At 40.6% G+C, this 22433-nt stretch overlaps 1 long non-coding RNA gene across 1 annotated transcript; it reads left to right on the top strand.

Annotated features, from left to right (window-relative positions):
- The first annotated feature begins 988 nt into the window (after positions 1-988).
- Positions 989-10908, top strand: LOC142071448 (uncharacterized). The gene is made up of 3 exons (XR_012667477.1): positions 989-1094; positions 8401-8441; positions 10252-10908. It is a non-coding gene; the product is annotated as an uncharacterized LOC142071448 (long non-coding RNA).
- Positions 10909-22433: the final 11525 nt, after the last annotated feature.

Raw genomic sequence — 22433 nt, 5'->3', positions numbered from 1 at the left:
TGCCCAACTCTAGAGCTCCTTCTGTGCTCTAATTCTTCTATCTTCATTACCTCATCTTCCAGCTAGGTCATAACTGTGTCATAAACTGAAGTACTTTTCCTAGATGGAAAGTCTTTTTTCCATGTCTCTGACTATAACTGTAACTACAACTACAACTATAACTCAAATTATTTTTTCTGTCAAGACAAATATCTTGGACTCACTCTTATGAGAAAGATCTGAAGAAGAGCTCTGCGTAGCTCAAAAGCTTGTCTCTCTCACCATCAGAAGCCAATAAAATATTTGACCTCACAGACCTTGTCTCTCTTCTTGACCATAGATATTTTTCTTCCTCCATTTCCCTTGTCTGTTTAGTCATCCTGTTACCATCTCTAAAACACTACCAGAATTCATGTCTTTCTTTCACCAGGATTCTGCTGAAATGATCATTCATTTCTTAATCAACTTTGTTCTAAACTGCTGACAATCCCCCTTTTAAAAAAGATCTTTCTAAATCCCTATGCTCTGAACTTCAAGGATCCAAAATCCTGAAGCCAGGCTAGCTTCCCACTCTGGGGAATAAGATTATGTCAACCCATCCTGTGTCTTCCTATCCAATTTTGAACCCAATAAAAATTGTTCTACAGCTTTTCACATAAAACTCTCCATTTAATTTTACATCCACCTACTCCCTTGCCTCCTTCTGCTTAATTCAACTGGACAGTCTCCTTTGAGACTTTCATTTGGAGATTTTCTTTTTTTCACCTGTTTAGTCAACTTCATCTGGCAAATTCTCTTTTACTCATTCATATACTCACATTCACACCTGTCAGATCTTCAGAAGAAGAAAATTAGGGTGATTTCTGTAGAGCATCAGAATGGGATCAGACCTGGTGGGGAGGGTCATGAAGATACATATAAAGTGTTCAAATATATTTGAAGCAAATTTCTATGTAGAAGCTTCTGAAATGTTTGTAAATGATATTTTTCACTATTAATCCAGCTGTAGTTACAAGAGAAGATTCATGCAACCAAAGAAGTTAGACATTGAAAGGACCAGCTACTCTAACTCACTGGGTCTCCTCTAGCCAAGGTTGGGAGTGCTCACATTACAGGTTGGTTCTAATCTGACGGTTGCAAAGTGGTTTATGTGCAATCAGCTGATGATGTCAATCCAGTTCCCAGTGCCAGATCCTTAACAGGTGTAAATCAATAAAACTGATGGAACTATGTCAATTTATACCAACCAAGGAGCTGGGCCCTAGCATTCATATCACAGTTAGCAACATGCTGTCTGTCTCAGCACAGAGGACAGAGAACTAGTAGCCCTGAGGCCAGATTTGTAAAGGTATTTACATACTTAAAGATGTAGAAAGGTGCCTAGTGAAATTTGCAAAAGTTCCTAACTCCTATTGATTTCAGGCACTTAAATACCTTTAAAAATCTGCTCATCCTATAAGAATTCCTCACCCTATAAGTTGTCATCCTCCCCAGTGATGAACACTGACAAGAATGACACAGTACTAACACCCTCTTTTATTTATCCCCTTCCTCCCTGTAGAAACCAAAATGAACAAACAACCCCATACAATTCCAACAAACACACAAAACATACCCCAAGAAGAGCTTTTATCCCCCAAAAGGTAGAAGATCCAGAGACTCCACTACTGCTGATAGGTTTTACATGAAAAGTGCTGAGTTCTACAGTGATAGATGGCACTATAAAACCCTAAAACAGACACCCAGACACTGCCGTTAAGAGCATAAGAAAGTCCACAGTGGGTCATACCAGTGGTCTATCTAGCGTAGTCTTCTGTCTTCCAACAGTGGCCAGTGTCAGGTGCTTCAGAGGGAATGAACAGAATAGGGCAATTATGGAGTGATCAATCCCCATGAGTGTTCTGCGGCTAAATATAGAACAGGTTTCCAGGGCTTTCAGGCTGGTGCTTATCATTTCACATGAAAAATTAAAGATGGGTATGGTCAGGTTCCACTGCTAGATTATGCAAACTGCAGACGAAGTACAGAATGAGTTGAACATCTAACCAAAAGGAAAATTCTGTTTGCAGGGTCTCGTTCTCCATGATCTGCTATATAACAGCTAGGTGTAATTAATTATTATTATTATTATCCCCTGCAGAGTGTCATTTACACCTGTGCAAAGTGAGAGCAAACTGGGTGTAAAACACTACTAAATTAGAATAGGAGCTGTGACACATGGCAATTTCCTGCAATATTCTTGAAAAACTGTATTGAACTACTTGTTTCTTTGGGGCCTATTGTATTAAATGCAAAGGTTATGTATTATTGTGGGCCGGGATCATAGAGTGGGTGTTCTTGGTAGACAATGAGGGGGAAGTACAGCTGCCCTGGACTGTGACAGGAAAATCTGACAGTCACTTTGCATAAATGTCAATGGCTACAAAGGCAGTGGAGAATCAGGCCCCTGAATTGCAGCATTTGCCTCTTTGCCCTCTGCACACACTGCCTAGTTTTCCTGGGCAGAATGGAGAATTCATTTGTCTCTTTCTTCAGCAGTTGGCAATGTGCTGCTGAATAGTGGAGACCACCACTTCAGTGATAGACCGGGACAAATGACAAATGCTTTTAATCTATTTTCTATATGATTCACTCCTAATTTGCTGCAATACTGAATAGTATTTCATTCTCATGAAGGACCTAAGTGCTCAAGTAACAATTAACATTTAGTTTACAGTCATTCTCTTGAAATGGGAGTAAACCAGAAATACAAGTTTGATTCTAATGGGTCTGACTATAGTTTTAATGTCATTAAAAAACAGTTTAACTACTGTGAGAATTTCTTATTCTTACTGTAGTTTCTCCACAGTTATAACTAAACTATACACAGTGAACCTGACTCAGTGCTTCAGTTATGAGCAATACATTATTCATGTTGCTTGCGTTCTCTTTGCCTGGGAACTTCACTTGTGGGCATAATTTCATGCTGATTGACTTCATTGTGATAACAGTTAGGACACATAGACAAAAGGCAGAATCATTTCAGTTTGTTTAGCCTTGAAAGCTTTTACAAAGCAAAAGCAAGGTAAGTTAGCAAATCCACTGCTGGAAATATAAAATTATAAGCCATCTGACTGTGACCAACATTTTCATATTTGGCTGTCTGTGATTTTAGTGCAGGGAAAACACTCACACTTCAAATCTGCAAATGGCTGACCCAAGATTTTAATTCTATTAAGCATTCAGTATTTTCACTTGCTCCATATTAGCAAGATATTTATATCAGATTGTGTTATGTGTGTTAGGAGTTGCTCTCTCCTCTTACCTCACAAAATAAAGGTGTCCTTTAAAAATATTTTAAGTTAGAGCTTTAAAAAACTAAAATAAACTTAATGGGTCTCCGACTCTTTCCTTCCTGCTAGCTCTCGGTGTGAGTAATACATCACCAGAGAAAGACAGCAACACTACACATTAATCTTAACAGCCAGACACTCAGATAAACAAATCCATTAGCCAATTATAGGAACCCTATGAAAGAAACAAGTATTGCAGAGATAAACTCATACAGATTAAATGCCTCGAACAATTCAATACCTTAAGGTGCTGAGAAAACTGATCAACAAAATAAAATCACATCTTTGACATTTAAATAAGGGAAAGAAGATTTTAAGGGTCTAGAGTAACAGCTGTGTTAGTCTGTATTCGCAAAAAGAAAAGGAGTACTTGTGGCACCTTAGAGACTAACCAATTTATTTGAGCATAAGCTTTCGTGAGCTACAGCTCACTTCATCGGATGCATACTGTGGAAAGTGTAGAAGATCTTTTTATACACACAAAGCATGAAAAAATACCTCCCCACACCCCACTCTCCTGCTGGTAATAGCTTATCTAAAGTGATCACTCTCCTTACAATGTGCATGATAATCAAGTTGGGCCATTTCCAGCACAAATCCAGGTTTTCTCTCCACCCACCCCCCCCAAACCCACTCGGGGAGGGGGGGGGTAGGAAAAAACAAGGGGAAATAGGCTGCTATTTCTCCTTGTTTTTTCCTACCCCCCCCCCCCCCGATGTTCTTGTTAAACCCTGGATTTGTGCTGGAAATGGCCCACCTTGATTATCATACACATTGTAAGGAGAGTGGTCACTTTAGATAAGCTATTACCAACAGGCGAGTGGGTTTGTGTGTGGGGGGAGAGAAAACCTGGATTTGTGCTGGAAATGGCCCAACTTGATTATCATGCACATTGTAAGGAGAGTGATCACTTTAGATAAGCTATTACCAGCAGGAGAGTGGGGTGTGGGGAGGTATTTTTTCATGCTTTGTGTGTATAAAAAGATCTTCTACACTTTCCACAGTATGCATCCGATGAAGTGAGCTGTAGCTCACGAAAGCTTATGCTCAAATAAATTGGTTAGTCTCTAAGGTGCCACAAGTACTCCTTTTCTTTTTAAGGGTCTAGATACTAGAAGATTTTAGAAAACAGCAGTGATTAAAATGCACTGATGCTTATAAATTTTTAACAAGTTTCAGAGTAGCAGCCGTGTTAGTCTGTATCCGCAAAAAAAAAAAGGAGGACTTGTGGCACCTTAGAGACTAACAAATTTATTTGAGCATAAGCTTTCGTGAGCTACAGCTCACTTCATCGGATGCATTTAACAAGATTGAATGTACAACAGTTTTTAGAAGGGTAGAGAAAACAGTCATCACTAATGACACTGGCTAGCTGGTTTTTTACACTCAGGAAAGATCAAGTCTGCAGTGGTCTCTGTAAAGTTATTGAAAGAGTTTGTGTGAACAAAGTATTGTGACACATGGCTTTGGAGAGGAAAGCTAATATCTCCTAAAAGGAAATACTATAATATTAGGGGAGTTGGAAAAGTTACCAAGCGTCATATCAATCAAATCGTCTAAAAGGGACATGGTTATCTGGTGATTAGAGATTTCTGGGCATCTAACACCCTCTGTTAATTAGGCAATAATACCTTGTAGGAAGCTTTGTGACACAACATCATGTGATAATTTGACTTCAGAAATCATCTCACATCAAAAAGCTCTTTTGACACAGACATCAGCCCTTAATGGCTTACCTTTCACATTATTTTCATATTGCTAATACGTTCACAGGATTGTAAAAGAGTGGAAGTTTGGGATGGTAATACATAGCCAGAAAAATACACTTTTATTTAATAGTTTAGGCCCAGATTTTTGCTGTGGCCAAGTAGTGCACTGTGCAACCAAGGGGATAGGAGTCCACAAGTGGCTTTCCTGATCTGGCTCTTCACCACGTCAGTCCTACAGAAAAAGTCAGAGCAGCCTGAAGGCTGCTCCAATTCTCCAATTCCAATGTCAGTGGGAACTGTTCCAACTACCAGGGATCATTACAGAAGAGGGATAGCCAGCCACAAACCCTATGCTGGCCACAGAGAGATGATGTGCGGTGAAAGCCATTACTCTGGCTGTGTACCACTGGCAGGTTCCCCTAGACAGCCTGAATACAGGAAGGAGTCTGGGCCTTAGACTTTTAAAGACATTATACAAAATGAAAAATTATTAAAAATTATGTTAAATGAAAGTGTTTCAAGACATTAATTTTTTAACCCTACTCTTCCCCATGTCTCATACACGGAAGTCAGGGTATGAAATCCTGGTCCTCTATGCAAAGCCCAAATGAACAATTTTGAGGGAAGGAGTGGAATAAATACTTCTCCCCTTTCCAGCAGCCCAGAGGCAAGGCATGAGACAGCTGATACCTCACTGCAGCCTGTAGTCTACAGTAGCATCCAGCCTGCTGCCCTCCCTACGGGGACCAAAGCTAGTGGATCACCAATAGCTTAGACAGTCCCATGGAGTGCACCACCACAGAACTCTGTTCTATTGTCACAGTGTTTACATGGTCCCTCTGGATCCTGATGGTTCCCTCCATTGTAAGCTTTCAATGGTCCCCAAGATTTCATCCTCCACGATTTCTATCCATAGCTTGTACATTGGTCCTGTGATGTAGCCAAACTTGTCTGCACTAACAAATTAAGTTAAATGTTTGTTAAAATGAATTATTGTATTTTTAAACCCCTATTTTTATTTTAACTTTAGGTTGGCTTTGGGGCTACAATCTCTTTAACAATGTCCCCATCAGCTTGTATCTCTCAATTTTGCAGAACTGCCAATATCAGCCTAAATTTATCTCTGGTATAATTCTACTGAACCCAGTGATATTACCCCAGGGAGGATTTCAGTCAGTGGTTTTGAAATCTTTACATTCATGCTTTAGAAATATTTTCTTAAGCCAATGGTTCATGATGTAAAATAGAATTGATAAAAACAAAAGTAGAATGTAAGTCCTCCTCATGATAACTGTGATGTTGTTACTGGGAAGTCAGTTGGATATCTACAGCAGTTTCCTCTGTGAGAAGTACTACAGGTAAATGCTGCTAATAAAACCTTACAACAAAAAGAGTGTCTTTCATTTGTAACAGTGTCTTTCATCCCAAAGGGGCAGCTGGATAGTTGAATGTTTTCAGTTTAAAAAAGCCACTCATGTTTTACAGCACTGATCTTATTTATGCTGCTTGTTGGCTATGTAAGGGGGCTAAATAATCCTGTAGTTTTTGTCACAGTTCAGGGCAACTTCCGTGGCCAAGCAAAAGCACCTACTCTAGGCTTCTGGCTCCCCAGCCATTGCCCCTCTTGGGTGGAGACATCCGTCTTTCTCCCTTCTGAACGAAGTATTGCTGTACAGTCCCCTGACTCTACTGTGATATCCCCAGTATAAGGCAGGCTCCCTAAGCAGTCTTGTTTTGCTTTCTCTTCAGAGACTAACAACAGAGCAATTGGCAACATTTATAAGTTACCACATAGCTCTTTCTAGGCTGGGTGACGGCAACAAAATGGGAAATGAAATTCAATGTTGATAAATGCAAAGTAATGCACACTGGAAAACATAATCCCAACTACACACATAAAATGGTGAGGACTGAATTAGCTGTTACCACTCAGGAGAGCGATCTTGGAGTCATTGTTGAGAGTTCTCTGAAAACATCCACTCAATGTGCAGTGGCAGTCAAAACAGTGAACAGAATGTTGGGAATCATTAAGAAAGAGATAGATAATAAGAGAAAATATCATATTGTGTCTATATAAATCCATGGTACATCCACATCTTGAATACTATGTGCGGATGTGGTCGCCCCATCTCAAAAAAGATATATTGGAATTGGAAAAGGTTCAGAAAAGGGCAACAAAAATGATTAGGTATATGGAATAGCTTCCATATGAGGAGAGATTAATAAGGCTGGGACTTTTCAGCTTGGAAAAGAGATGATTAAGGGGGGATATGCTAGAGGTCTATAAAATCATGAGTAGTATAGAGAAAGTAAATAAGGAAGTGTTATTTACTCCTTCTCAGAACACAAGAACTAGGGGTCACCAAATGAAATTAATAGGCAGCAGGTTTAAAACAAACAAAAGGAAGTATTTCTTCACACAATGCACAATCAAGCCATGGAACTCTTTGCCAGAGGATGTTGTGAAGGCCAAGACTATAACAGGGTTCAAAAAAGAACTAGATAAATTCATGGAGGACAGGTCCATCAATGGCTATTAGCCAGGATAGGCAGGGATGGTGTCCCCAGCCTCTGTTTGCCAGAAGCTGGGAATGGGCGACAGGGAATGGATCACTTGATTCCTGTTCTGTTCATTCCCTCTGAAGCACCTTGCATTGGCCACTGTCGGAAGAGAGGATACTGGGCTAGATGGACCTTTGGTCTGAGCCATTATGGCCTTTCTTATGTTCTTATGATCTCATGTTCAAGCACATTTTATTATTAAAGTAAAAGCATTACAGAGAAACCATATTAAAAACAATAAAAGAACCTACACACATGGTAATAAGCTTACCAGAGATCACCCCAACTCTAACATGGGCTCTGGTAAATGATAAATCCTTCAAAATCCCACACAGGACCTTTCCTGTGTCTTCAAGTTCATAACACCCTTTCCTCAGAACAAGAACACTCATGACTGTGAGTCATTCATTTATTTAGTTTGGTCCTTTGAAGAGACCTTGAATAGGCGAGCAGCTAGACAATGGTTTTCTGTTCAAGAAGCAACTTCAAAAGGATTGACTCTGAGGTGGGTGATCTGCATGCCTCTCACCCCATGTATTTCCTAGGAAATCTACTTCACACATATTGTCCCAAAAAGTCCTTTGAAGTTCCTAATTCTTCCAAGAGATTGCATTAATTCTAATTTCTGCCTTAAAGAAGTTCTATACAGCCCCACAGTAGTACATAAAATTTTACAAAGTACTCCTAAAATACTTAAGTAAGATTCAACTTAATTCCAGCAGGATTGTCCAGGATATTGTCATATCTGTGACAGCTTTGACTCCAGGAAATCTGAGATATAATAATACTTTGTTTTTCTGTATCATTTTCCATTTGAGGGTCTTCGGGGCTCCCCACACAGAGGGTGCTGTGACAACAGGTAAGTATTATTAGTCCTGTAAAACACTTGTTTATTATTATTTGAATTATGTTAGTTCCTCGGATCTCCAGTGAAGGATCAGGGCCCCGTTGTGCTAGACACTGTGCAGAAGAATAACAAAAAGGATAGTCCTTGCCCCAGAGATCTTAGGGTTCCAGACCCTGGGCTTCAGCCTGAGTCCAGATGTCTACACTGCAGTTAAACATCCCCACAACCTGAGTCCCGTGAGTCTGTAAGCTGACACAGTGTCAGTTGCAGGTGTTTAACTGAAGTGTAGACAGACCCTTATATTCTAGGTCAGACAGAACACTGGAAAATTAGGGATCTCATCCAGCAAGATACCCACTCACAGAAACTGACTTGAAATGACTTGCCTAAGGTCACACAGGAAATCTGTGGCAGAACAGGGAACATAGCTTCTGATCTCACAATGGCGTAAATAAGGAATAATTCCATTTAAATTCTGTGAAGTTAGACTGGTAGGAAATGAAAAGCAGGCCTTATGTCTCCTGACTCCCAACTGTGTCCCTTAAACTCAGAATAATCTGAGATGTGGGAATGTTTAGCTTCACTTGATTAGTCCAGGATATTCCAATCAGCAATAATCAGTTTGCTAGAATAACTTTATGAGTTAATAGTTTTTGACCTGAGCTAACTGAATCTTCCCTTTAGACAGTAACAACCAGGCTTCTTGTCAGATTGAAGTATAGTTTATGTGCAACATATCCTATTCACATAACAGCCCCATAATTATGAAAGATTACTTATTTTAAATTGTCTGGCTAGATTGCAGACAGCATGAATTCTAATAAGGAAGCACAAAGGAAAGATGAAGGGCAAAGCAAGACTCAAGCTACAGAATTAAAAAAAAAATGGAAATTAGTATCAATAAGGTGATAAGAAGTCTGTGGCAAGAGAGCACATGTAGCTGTGATACTGCCTGGTGATCAGATTGCTAAGAAGATGACACTCTTGGGAGTGGGAACTTTGGTTTAGCCCCTTGCTCCCAATGTGACTGAGGAAGCCTGGGCTACAGGGATCTGGACTGGTGCTGGGTTACAAATTAGAGCAGCCTGTAATCAGTGCGAGTTGCAGTGGTCCCCCAAGGGGGTTGTAAGCCAACTAGAGATTGTTGGAGTGGAAGACACTCCATCCACACCCACTAGCCTAAGCCGTCTCACCAACATGTGCCTTTTGGTGAGCGGATGGCATCGAGTCATCTCTGCCAGTTTTATGCCACCAAGGTATTTCCCCATGCCAGTATTCCCCGGATCCAGCTTTCTGGCCCCTTTGCACACTGCACCAGTGCAAAGGGGCAACATTTTGGGCCATGATCTGGTTCTGGGATTGGTTAAGCATCCAAGAGTTTGGACACTTACCCAGACCTTGTTCACGGTATCTCAGCTTCTTGGGTGTGTGGACTACTCAAGATGGACATTCTGCAAGGCCACACTTCCTCTGGTATGTTGGGCCTAGGATTGAACAGGCACATGAAAAGGCAAAAAAGTCTATTCGAGTTTTGGACAAGGTTTGGGTAAAGTCTTGTCTGATCAGGCCCAGTGTTAAATTTCAGCACAAGTAGGCATGTCTGCTAATATTTGCTTGAAACTTTCACTAGGGGAGCCATTAGAGGTAACACTCCTCTTTCCCCATAGCTACTGAAAACAGAAGCTTTTCATTGATAGTGGTACTTATACTTTGGCTTTTTAAAAAGCAAACTATCTCTCACTCCCCTCTCCAAATATTTACACTAATAATGGGAAATAATATGTACCTATTATACTTGGGCTTGATTTTTTTTTTAAATCAGAGACTTGATGCGAATGAAAACCTTGCTACCTGATGCGAATGAAAACAGCCTTAAGAAGCTTTTGAATTCTTAGAAGGTGGAGTGATTTACAAACCCGCAGCTGGAACTCAGTGAATTGCAAACTTCAAAAGATATATTATGTTTCCAAAACATTAGTGAAGATATGATGTTACTGTAAAACTATGTGTTTGAGGCTGTGGGTAAAAGTGGTACATGAGGGGATTATTTATGTTTAGGGGTGTAAATAAATAGTAAGCCTTTGGACACCCTTCTCATATTTCCAGAGGAGTTTGCCAGCAGTCTCTTCTTGTTTTTATTATGACTTCAGGACACAGAGACCATTGGCACATAGCTACATTAAGTCCTGTAAATGCAAAGCTATTTTTGGCACCTCTTACCTTAGCATGTAAGGCCCTGATTCAGCTAAGCTTAACTTTAAGCAAGTGAGAGTCCCATTGACTTCAATGAAGTTACTCACACAGCAAAATTCGCCTTAGCATAAGGATGACATAATCGAGTCCTTAGTATGCATGGCATGCATCTGAAGATAAAGTTTATCTACATGGGGACATCCAGGAAAATTAATCAAGGTGTTAATTTGAAGTGGATTGGTTACCGCATTAAACTATTGTGTGTATGCTGTTATTCAGAATTAAAGTGGCCTTAATTTGGTTTAGTCTGATTTACTTACAAAGTGAATTAAACTAAACCAGATTAAAGTCACTTTAATTCTGAGTAGTAGCACCCACACAGGAATTTAATGTGGTTTAACTAATCCGCTTCATATTCACACATTTAGTTAATTTGAATTAATTTTCCTGGATGTGCCTGTATAGGCAAGCCTTTAGAGAGGTTGAACCTGATACTGATCTCTCTTACATTGGTATAAATGAGGAATAATTACAGTGAAGTCATATATAATTATACTATTCATTTGATTTGTTTTATTTGGTTATACAGGCAAGTATGACTATGGTGGCTATTCAAATGAATGTACTTAGTACATTTCTACAGACAAAAATATTACCTACAAGGTTAATCATGAAGACAGTCACCAGAAAGTTAGTACTATTTTAAAATCTTGCCTATCCAAATTGTAGTAATTTTCTGGATTTTTGTCCTAGCATCTAAACAGAAGGGATCAGAACAAAAAGAAACATGTTTACAGTCCTGGAATAATCACAAGAAATATAATGTTATCATTATTTTATTATTTCCTCCAATATTAATTTAATCAAACACAGAACAGTTTAGAACAATCTAATGTATAGTACATGAGAATAAATCTAATACAATCACTGCTTGCTAGACAAAAGAATCCTCCGTAGGATTGCAAATTAAATACAATTGTAACTTCTTATGTAGAAAAATCGTGCAAAAATATATATTTGAGGTCTCCCTCTACATTAGGATCTCTAACAATACAAAAGCTTTAACATTCCACAATTCAGCACAGGCATGTATCTAAAAAGCTGCTAAGCCCTTTCTAAAAGATATCTGATTGCAATACCTCCAAAAAATGGTTTCTATTAAGCTCTACCTACCCTTTCACCAAAGGAGTTTGTTGGTAAGATTATTGCCTTGTTCACTGTGTTCCTCCATTTTTAAGCTAGTGTTTGATGCCTGTAAGGAATTTATGAAGACATTTCTTTGTGGATGGAAACTAAGCAGCACATCACCTTCTAGCCTTTTTGTATCTCTTGGTCTCTTGGCTGCTAAGTTTTTTCTGGACTGTTACAGAAATATGAGAAAATCCAAAGGCCTAAATGTACACAATATGGTGTAACCAAAACCTAAAAGGAGGGACACTGAAAACATAATTGTGCAGGGTACTTAGAATGCCGTTATTAATGTGATTTGTATTAGAGTAGTGCATAGAGGTCCCAAATGAGATCAGGGCCCCAGTCAAAAATGTTAAATGCAGACTGAAAGGTAACCTGATGAAGCTTGGGTAATATTTCCTTCCACAGGTGGTGCCACTGACTTCAATGGTACCAGCCATGAAGTAAGGTGCTGTTTAACCTAAGTAGGGCTAAATCAGTGAAGCTCTGCACATGTATTAGAGGGAAGAATTTGGCCCATAGTCTATATGCAGGCAAAACATCAAGCAATTTCATTTTCTCTACTAATATTTTTCTGTTTTAACCTCTTTGCTCTAAAAAATCTTAAAAGAGCAATAACTGTACAGGGTCAAACTCTGCTGTCCTTAATAGAGGAAAAGGCTCACTAAAGACCGCTGAATTTGGTCCTATATGAGAACCTTACCTTGCCTTTTGAGAGAATCCCATTTTGTGTGGTATGGAGTTAAATGTGGGTCTAAAATGCACAATGTTCTTTGTGATGTACTCAAGCTGTGTTGTATGTGCAATTAATAACTCAAGGCTCAGAAAGTAAAACTGAAGGAAAAGAAACAGAACAGAGTTTTGCATGAGTAACAAAAAATAAAATAAAATCCTGTCTCTAGTATAACTCATTTTAAAAGAGAGTGGAAATTTCTGACCTTTCTGTGTGCATGTGGTTAGTCTGCACTGTATGTGATATGGTTTCTTAGTGGAACTTTTTTTTAAGGGTCAACTGTTACATGAAAAGGTTAATGTTTATTGACACGTAGAAAATGGTGCCTGCAAAAATCTCAACCAACTGGAAAGCCTAGTCAGTTGGGAGTCTAATTAAATTAATTCACCTTAATTGTGCATAATATTGAACAACAGTCGAATAGCAGCTAAATAACTTTCTTTAAATATACTCTTTCCAAAATGATACATAGCCTAATTTAAGGTATAAGTCATGGCTGCTGGCTCTAATGTATATTGCATAGCCTTCATATAATAGAGAAATATAAATACATTATGCCAAAGCAGTCTGGTTTAACATGTAAAATATATGAGTCAACTATTTATTTTTTTCACTAACAGTGAATAGTTGCCATGGCAATTGCAACATCATTTGGTACTTGGAGTACCCTTGACATGCAGAGTGACAGCATATGTGGTTTTAAATCTTTTTATTATCTGACTATCAAAGGACACAGCAGGGGTGGATGCCTATGAAGATTTGAAAGCACAGCCTTTCTCCCAACATGTGATGTATAAATCAGGTTCTGGAGAGACAGGCAGGCAGTGTCTTTAAACTGCTTGTTAATGTCAGGAAAGAAAATATAGGTACAGAAAGACAAAGTAGAAGTCAAATGGAAAAGTGTATTTATAAAAAAGTTTGGGGTCTTTATTAGAGCTGGGCAAGCAAATACCTTTCTATAATTGAAAAATGAAGGGTTCAGTTCTTCGCTGAGCCTGAGCTCCACTCAGAAGAGAGTGGGAATGTGTGGGTCGATTATGGGTTCCTGAGTCTGTGCTTGCCTATCCCTAGCCTCTGCATCAAATAGAGCATCCTCTAGCCTGTATAAGGCTATGTCTATGCTGCTGTGCATACCCAAATCCTGACTTGTGCGCATGTGGGTGTGAGGCAGGCAAGACCACCTTTAGAGTTCACATTGCAGGGTTGGTGACATGCCAAACCCTGTTTACCTGCATCCACATTGGTGCTCCTGGTATCCACATCTGGCACTATGAGATCTGAAGGCATATCCCAGGGTTCTTTGCTCCATAACATCACAGAAAGGGCAAGTGGGAAGTTTGTATGTAGAAGGCCCAGAAGATACAGGTAAAAAAAATGGTGGAAATGGTAATGGAGGACTCTCTAGGCTTCAGCCTGGATACCAGCACCTTTGCTACCACCACACCACAAACTGCATGGCTGGAGTTCAAACTATGCTCAAGCTATGGACATACTCACACCCCCCAGATGGACTCACCAGCTCAAATCTATTTGCTCTAAGATATACTCAGTTGACCCTTTGAATGTGGACAATGGGGGTGGGTGGGTATCTCCACATGCTTTAACATGCGGAAAGCCTGTAGTATAGCTATACCCGAAGTCATGTCAGTGGAGGATTGGTGTAGCTCTGTTCCATCCATCACACCTTCTTTCTCCTCTAGCATGTCGTACACTGTGGTGGAGATGGCACAAGAGCCACAACTGCTGGTTTTATGCCAATGGAGCGTTGATCTCAGCAAAGGTCCAATTTTCTTCAATATCTTCATCAATGGTTTAGATAATGGCATACAGAGTACGCTTATAAAGTTTGCGGATGATACCAATGATGGGGGAGGGTTGCACATGCTTTGGAGGATAGGATTATAATGCAGAAATGATCTGGACAAACTGGAGAAATGGTCTGAAGTAAATAGGATGAAATTCAATAATGACAAATGGAAAGTACTCCACTTAGGAAGGAACAATCAGTTGCACACTTACAAAATGGGAAATGACTGCCTAGGAAGGAGTACTGTGGAAAAAGATCTGGGGGTCCTAGTGGATTACAAGTTAAATATGAGTCAATGGTGTGACACTGTTACAAAAAAAGTGAACATCATTCTGGGATGTATTAGCAGAAGTGTTGTAAGCAAGACACGAGAGTAATTCTTCTGCTCTACTCTGCGCTGATTAGGCCTCAACTGGAGTATTGTGTCCAATTCTGGGTGCCACATTTAAGGAAAGATGTGGACAAATTGGAGAAAGCCCAGAGAAGAACAACAAATATGATTAATGGTCTAGAAAACATGACCTATGAGGGAAGATTGAAAAGTTGGGTTTGTTTAGTCTGGAAAAGAGAAGACTGAGAGGGGACACGATGATAACAGTTTCCACAAACATAAAAGGTTGTTACAAGGAGGAGGGAGAAAAATTGTTCTTCTTAGCTTCTGAGGATATGACAAGAAGCAATGGGCTTAAATTGCAGCAAGAGAGATTTAGGCTGAACATTAGGAAGAACTTCCTAACTGTCAGGGTGGTTAAGCACTGGAATAAATTGCCTAAGGAGGTTGTGGAATTTCCATCACTGGAGATTTTTAAGAGCAGCTTGGACAAACACCTGTCAGGGATGGTCTAGATAATACTTAGTTCTGCTGTGAATGCAGGGGACTGGACTAGATGATCTCTTGAGGTCCTTTCCAGTCCTATGATTCTATGATTTATTGCTATAATCTAGTCCTTTTGTGCTATGTGAATGATGAAAGGGGGCTGGAACATATGCGAGAATCATGCCCTGAATTCTTTTCAGTGTTTTTTGCACCTCTTTGGTGTTCACTTTTTATGAATATTTGAGCAATCGAGTTTTACTTGTACTAATGGTACTTCTACAAATGGTCACTGCAAGAGAACTGTGCATTTGCACACTGGTAGGGAAGTTTAAAATCATATGGGTGACTATTCACAGTGGAAGTGGAGTGATCTATATGGGATGGGACAAAGCTTAACACAGCAGAAACAGACAATGCTCCAAACACCTCCCCAGGCTCTTGACACATAGGAGATTAAATGAGCCAGATGATGGCCCGACTGAACCCTTCCCTGAATATACAAGCATTTACTTTGAGTGAATATGGTAAAAATGACAATATGAAGGACACAGAGCAGCAAGTGGGGACCAGCCAAGCCTTGGGGAACAGAGCACAGGGGAGAACTGGTAGGAGGGGAGCTGGTAAGAATGGGTGGGCAGCTTGGTTTTATCTTATGGTCATATATCCATACAGGTTAGAAGGAAGAGGGTGCCTCAGAAAGTGGCCAAACACCTGGCATTACCGTTCCTACCCTCTCAACAGTAGAGCCCAAATCCTGCAGATTGGGGGCGTAGGGGCTCCTATTATATTGGGGGTGCATGGGGTCATGCTGAGAGCATGCTAATCCTTCCACTCCAACCCCACCCACACCGGATCTATTCTATTTGGCTTTTTCTCTGTTGCTGAAACCAGAAGAGTGAGTTGGGGCCTCTGTGCAGCATCTGTTACTCATTGTCTTGTGTCAGTAATTGTTTTGACTGTTTCTAGTCACTTTTCATGTTTCACATTTGTATTTATCTTAGTCTCCTGAGGGACTCCCAGCAATTTTACTCAGTACTCTGAATTGGTAAGAAACCTGAGTTACAGATTATATTGTTATAGTTCTACCTCAGTGATACTGGTATGTTAGAACTCAGCACTTCTACATATTAACACTGCCTTCAAGAGCACTGCTATTTAGTGTTCATCATGGACAAATCTGTCAAACCTGGGTGCCTGAAGTCAGGCAGCTAGATTCATATTTAGACCCTTAATATTAAATAAAAATGACCTGATTTCCAGATATGACGAATGCAAGACGCTCCCAGTGACTTCGTGTTTATAACATGTCATAGGGAAGGGCTTTGTCAGAATATTTTCAAAACTAATATAGTGTTTTATGAGCGATCCAAAATAAAAAATGGATCCAATAAAAATCCAATCAAAAATCCTTATTAGTAATGTTGAGATCCCTGCTTATTACTGACAAAGGTCTGGTCTGCTGACAGCTTTACCAGTTTAATTACTTCAATTATGCAGATGATTTTATAATGAAATTGTCATACTGGGACAACCCCTAGTTTGGAGTCATTACAAAGATACCTTACACTAGTGTAGCTTATTCCTATGCAGGAAGGTACAGTTTTTAGTGGTACAATTTTTGTGTGTAGACAGAGCCTGGCCAATGTTCCACTGAAGTCAGGGGGAATCTTTCTGCTGAATTGTGTGGCCATTGGATAAGGTCCTACAGTACCTCTGAGTCCAAAGAGATTACTCACATACATAGATAGGTTTGCTAGATGCTAATTTTTAAAAGTGTCCATATCATTAGTAATTTAGTGCATTGTTGGACTTCAGGAAGTGATAGATCAAAGTACTCTAGATAGAGTGTAAATTCACCATGTACCCAACTCAGAGCTTACTTCCTTGCCCCATTCTAGTTGAGTTGCAGGGTTTTAAAATCAATACACACAATATTTCCAATCATCTGGGAAGAAGCTCACCTACCACACACGTGGTTCCCAACTCTCACAATTTTCATCACAGCTCTTTGATGCTTTATGTAAAGCCCCAGCCAATCTTCTGGAAACAAATGACCATGTCACAATCTCAACTTTAATTTAAAAAAAATTTAAAAGTACTTTTCTAGCCCTCATGGTTGCAGAGAGAAGCATGAAAAAGTGACCTGAGTGCACTATAAAGACTCAACAAAAATAAAATAGAGAGAGCGAAATTAAAAGAACCCCAAATTTATTATTTGGGGGAAAAAAATCTCATGTTTTTTAGCCAGTCTCATGTGTTTTGGGGATCTAAATCATGTTTTTTGTATCTTTGGGATTGGCAATACTGCTTGCAACATCCAGGGACTTGCCAATTTCCTGGCACTAAGTGAAATCAGGAGTACGTTGGAGAACCAGACGCACAGCAGCTAATATTTACCATTTCCTTCCAGAAACCAAAATAAGGTTGGTGCTCTGAAATCTGAACTAAGAGAAGAAGCCAAGGCCACTCCCCCTTTGTTTCTCCCTACGGCAGTCTGTCTTTATGAGCAGGCCGAGGCCCTGCCATTTTGAGAGGAGAAACAGCCTGAGTGACAGCGTCAGTGTTAATATTAGTTGGATCTGAGGAATGTGCAGGGCATGTGCCAAACTAAATGCTTTCCTCTCTGTATTCAGAGAGGGATGCGAAGGGCTTTTCTTTTCCTCTTGCACACAGTACCTCAGCCAGGTTCCAGTCTGTAAGCCAGGTTCCAGTCTGCTCTGCTGGACAGTCAGGCCTGAATACTTCTTGTTTGCTTTTCAGATGCCTGCCTGTATAATTTTAGCTGTAAGTAATTGTTTGCTGCTACATCTCCTCCCCTCTCCCCCGCCCCCCATGAAAATAAATAACAGACGTATGTGAATATTGGAACAAGTGGAAAGAGTGAAATCAGTCACTTTCCTGGAATATAATGTTACACCATGGGAGTGCAGAAGCTGATGGAACTAAACAAACAGTCACAAAAGAAAGGTTTCAGAGTAGCAGCCGTGTTATTCTGTATTCGCAAAAAGAAAAGGAGTACTTGTGGCACCTTAGAGACTAACAAATGTGTTTGAGCATAAGCTTTCGTGAGCTACAGCTCACTTCATCGGATGCATTCAGTGGAAAATACAGTGAGGAGATTTATATACACACAGAACATGAAAAAATGGGTGTTTAAAGGAAGATGATGTCTGTCTGTATCTGTACAAGTTTTTTCTTCCTTTAAACACCCATTTTTTCATGTTCTGTGTGTATATAAATCTCCTCACTGTATTTTCCACTGAATGCATCGATAGCTTATGCTCAAATAAATTGGTTAGTCTCTAAGGTGCCACAAGTACTCCTTTTCTTTTTGCGAATACAGACTAACACGGCTGCTACTCTGAAACCTGTCATTATGCAAGGCACTGCATTTAGCCGTATGGAGTGGAAATCTATCAACTTCATGAAAAAACTCGTACAGATACAGACAGACATCATCTTCCTTTAAACACCCACTTGTTCATGTTCTGTGTGTATATAACTCTCCTCACTGTATTTTCCACTGAATGCATCTGATGAAGTGAGCTGTAGCTCACGAAACCTTATGCTCAAATAAATTGGTTAGTCTCTAAGGTGCCACAAGTACTCCTTTTCTTTTCACAAAAGAAAGAGAACCTCTGTACATACATTACTTTTTCCTTCCTTTTTCTACTGAAAGCAAACCCTGATTTTCAATTATTACTAATGCAGGTTATTGTAAAACCAATGAGTTTTCTAGCCTGTCTTTGGATTGAACCAACAATTCCCCACAAACTACCAATTTCTTTTTTATTGGCATTTCAGTTGCCGTCAATGCATTCAGTGCCAGGAAAAGTCAGGACTATGTTGCTCAAAAAAAGCAGGGCAGTGTAATATATTTGTATTTTCTACACCCGAGAAACAAAGTTAGTTAGCATGAAAGATGTGATGGATTAAGAGTGGAAACTAGTGTGCTCTATTTATTTAACCACAGGCTATTGAATCTATGAAAAATACATTTCAAGAAATGAGTTATTTTAAAAAAAGAATTTAGAGGGAACAAGGAGTTTTGAAATTAAAAACAGCTGCAAGGGAAACAAGTCATCCTGATGGAACCCATTGGGAATTCTTTATCTCAGCTCACCCATGAAAAATTGCTTTTAAATGTTTACAGTTCCAATCTGCTGGATTAACAGTACAATCTATATGTGTATCTATCTATCTATATATATATAGATATATATTTAATTTAACCGGTGCTTCTCTGTTTGTTTTTTAATGGGTTGCGTATAAAAGTGTTCCATGTCAAATCAGTGAGGCTTGTCTCTTGCTGTTTTGTGAACGTGCATCTCCACTGGGGGAAAATGTTTTTGTATATCTAGTATGAAAAGTGGGAATAGAAAAAAATAACAGTTGATTACTAGTAATATATAGTCACCAGGTAGGGATGGCTTGTATGCTATACCATAAATGGTTTATGGCTTGATCATGCTTAAGCACATGCTTAACTTTTAGCATGCGAGTAGTCCTATTGATGTCAATGGGCCTGCTCATATGCTTGAAATTAAATATGTGCTTAAGTGCTACTCTGGATCTGACCCAGAGGCCTCTGCACCCTGCCGGATGGAGCTCCTAGTGAGCCTGTATTTAAAATCAAGCATTCTTGGATTTTTTTAAACGCTGCTTTGTTTTAAATGTTTTGGCTCTTGTCCAGACCTTGAAAGTAAGCATTCAAGCTATAAGAAATGCACTGCAGCTGACTCTCCTTCTGCAATCTGCCATTAGAGTAAGTCAAAACTAAGCCCCAATTTTAGCTTAAACTGCATTTCAGTGTTTTCGTACAGACCATATGCATCATTCTAAAGGCTGGAGTAGTCACTCAAGTACAGTAATGGGGATCCCTCTCCTTCTAAAATAAAATAAAATGCCAGTAAGCAAGGCAAAGTAATTGCCACTTTTTTCTACAGATAATGCTCTTCATTTCACCAGCTATTCAGGTCCTGGCAAGAGGCCCTGGTCACCAGCTCATGAAATTCACAAACACTCATCCCTGCCTCCATGCAGTAACCAAACTGCTTCATTCTAGCTGAGAAAAGTGGCTTTCCATCTGGACTTAGACTATATCACTTTACATTTTCAAGAAGACGCCACAAAACAATGTCACAAAAAGAATGTAGCTATTGAAATCTTGGCTCAGTACTGTTATTTACAGTAGCTTGCTTCACCAGCTAGAATAGGGGTAGGCAAACTTTTTGGCCCGAGGGCCACATCTGGGTGGGGAAATTGTATGCACAGCTGGGGTAGGGGGTTGGGGTGCGGGAGGGAGTGTGGGGTGTATGAGGGGGTACGGTGTGCAGGAAGGGGCTCAGGGCAAGGGATTGGGGCAGAGGAGGGGTGTGAGGTGTATGGGGGGGTTCAGGGAAGAGGGTTGGGGTGCAGAAGGGGTGCAGAGTGCAGGAGGGGGCTCAGGGCAGGGGGTTGGGGTGCAGGAGGGGTGTGGGGTGTGACAGGGGGCTCGGGGCAGGGAGTTGGGGTGAAGGAGGGGTTTGGGCTCTGGCCCGGTGCCGCTTACCTAAAGCAGCTCTGGGGTGGCAGTGGCGCGCACCAGGGCCAGGGCAGGCTCCTTGCATGCCTGCCCTGGCCCCATGCCACTCCACTCATCATGTCCCTGTGTGGTCCCTGAAGGACAGGGGGCACAGGGCTCCGTGCGCTGCCCTTGCCACGCCTCCAGGTACCTCCCCCAAAGCTCCCATTAGCCGCGGTTCCCTGTTCCCGGCCAATGGGAGCTGCTGGGGGCAGTGCCTGAAGGCAAGGGCCAAAGGGACGTGGTGCTGGCCACTTCAGAGAGCGGTGTGGGGCCTGCGGCACCATGGGGGGCAATCCTGAGGGCCAGATCTGAAGTCCTGCGGGGCTGGATCCAGCCCCTGGGCCATAGTTTGCCCACCCCTGAGCTAGAACACCGTGACTCAACAGAAAGAAACAAATGCTACATTAGGCAAGTTGCCCGCTACTTCATAAGAGCTGAATGACAAACTGTCTAGGAGAAGACTGGTTTATGTCTAGTATTGTCATACCTCTGGTGTGACATGTCACAGTGTTTTCACTGGACATGTTGGATGATATTTGGTTGTCACCTAAATTGATATGAAATGATCATGTGCCTTGCTCACCATTCATGCCATGCCCAGCCCCTCTCCAAATACGCCTACTCTCTCATCAAATACAAGTGCTGCGTGCTTGCATTTATGGCCCAGCACAACCTTGCTCTTGCCTACTGTGCTGACATTGTCTCTTTTCACTTTCAGTCTTGCACCCTTTGATTCCCCACTGCCAAATAACAATCATCCCCTCTTGGGCCTGCACATCTTCACCTATGCAGCTCCTTTTGCCTGGCATTTTTTACCTGACCCAGTCTATCATGTCTCCACCATATCTGCCTCAAAACACACTTCTTCTATGAGGCCTGTAATCCCTAAACCCATAAAAGAAGGGTTATCACAGACAACAGGAGAAAAGGAAACCATTAAGAACAACCACCCAGTCCCCCAGCACAAAACCCTTAGACCAACATTGTGGAACTAAACTGACAAGGCACTCTCGAGTCACTTGCTTGTTGCTCCCTACAGGGTTATTTTTCGCCTCTACTCTATGCTGCCTATTTTAATAGCTTTAATAAACTCTGAGGGACACTGAACTAAACTTTCCAACGTGACTAATGATTTTGGTTGCTGAATTTGAGATGCCTCAGAAAGTTCTGCTTTTCAGACAGTGCTGAGCACCTGCACTCTGAAAATCAGGCTGCTCCAATATGGACACCGAACTCTCTAGTCCCTGCTTTTACATGCATCAGTACAGCACTTATCCTTGTGTTGGCCTTATAGAAATGATAATTCATAATACATAACATGGAATTATCCAGGGCAGCACAAAGAAAATGTGGACATGATTCCCCTCTGCTCAGTATCTGTTATTTCCTGTTATTATGGACAGTCATTAGTGAACGTCCACCAAGTTCCTTCCAAGTAGATAAAAGCAGCGCACATATTAAAATATTCTCTCTTGTTTTTTACCTGGTGCTAGAAGAGTAGGCTCAACCTTTCAGTACCTCTCTGCCTTTTCCATTACAAATGAACTGGGAACACAGCACACTGAGTCTCAAGGGAAACAACAGATGACAACGTGGCTTTTGCTAATTGTTTTCCTTCCATGAATTCCTGCATGTAGGTTTTCCCAGAGGTTCTAAGCAATGCTCCCTCCATCCATTGCCAACCAATATCTGTTGAC

The sequence above is a fragment of the Caretta caretta genome, chromosome 3 (assembly GCF_965140235.1).
Source record: "Caretta caretta isolate rCarCar2 chromosome 3, rCarCar1.hap1, whole genome shotgun sequence".
Classification (NCBI taxonomy): domain Eukaryota; kingdom Metazoa; phylum Chordata; order Testudines; family Cheloniidae; genus Caretta; species Caretta caretta.
The sequence above is the reverse complement of the archived record's forward strand: the minus strand, read 5'-3'. Positions and strand labels throughout refer to the sequence as shown.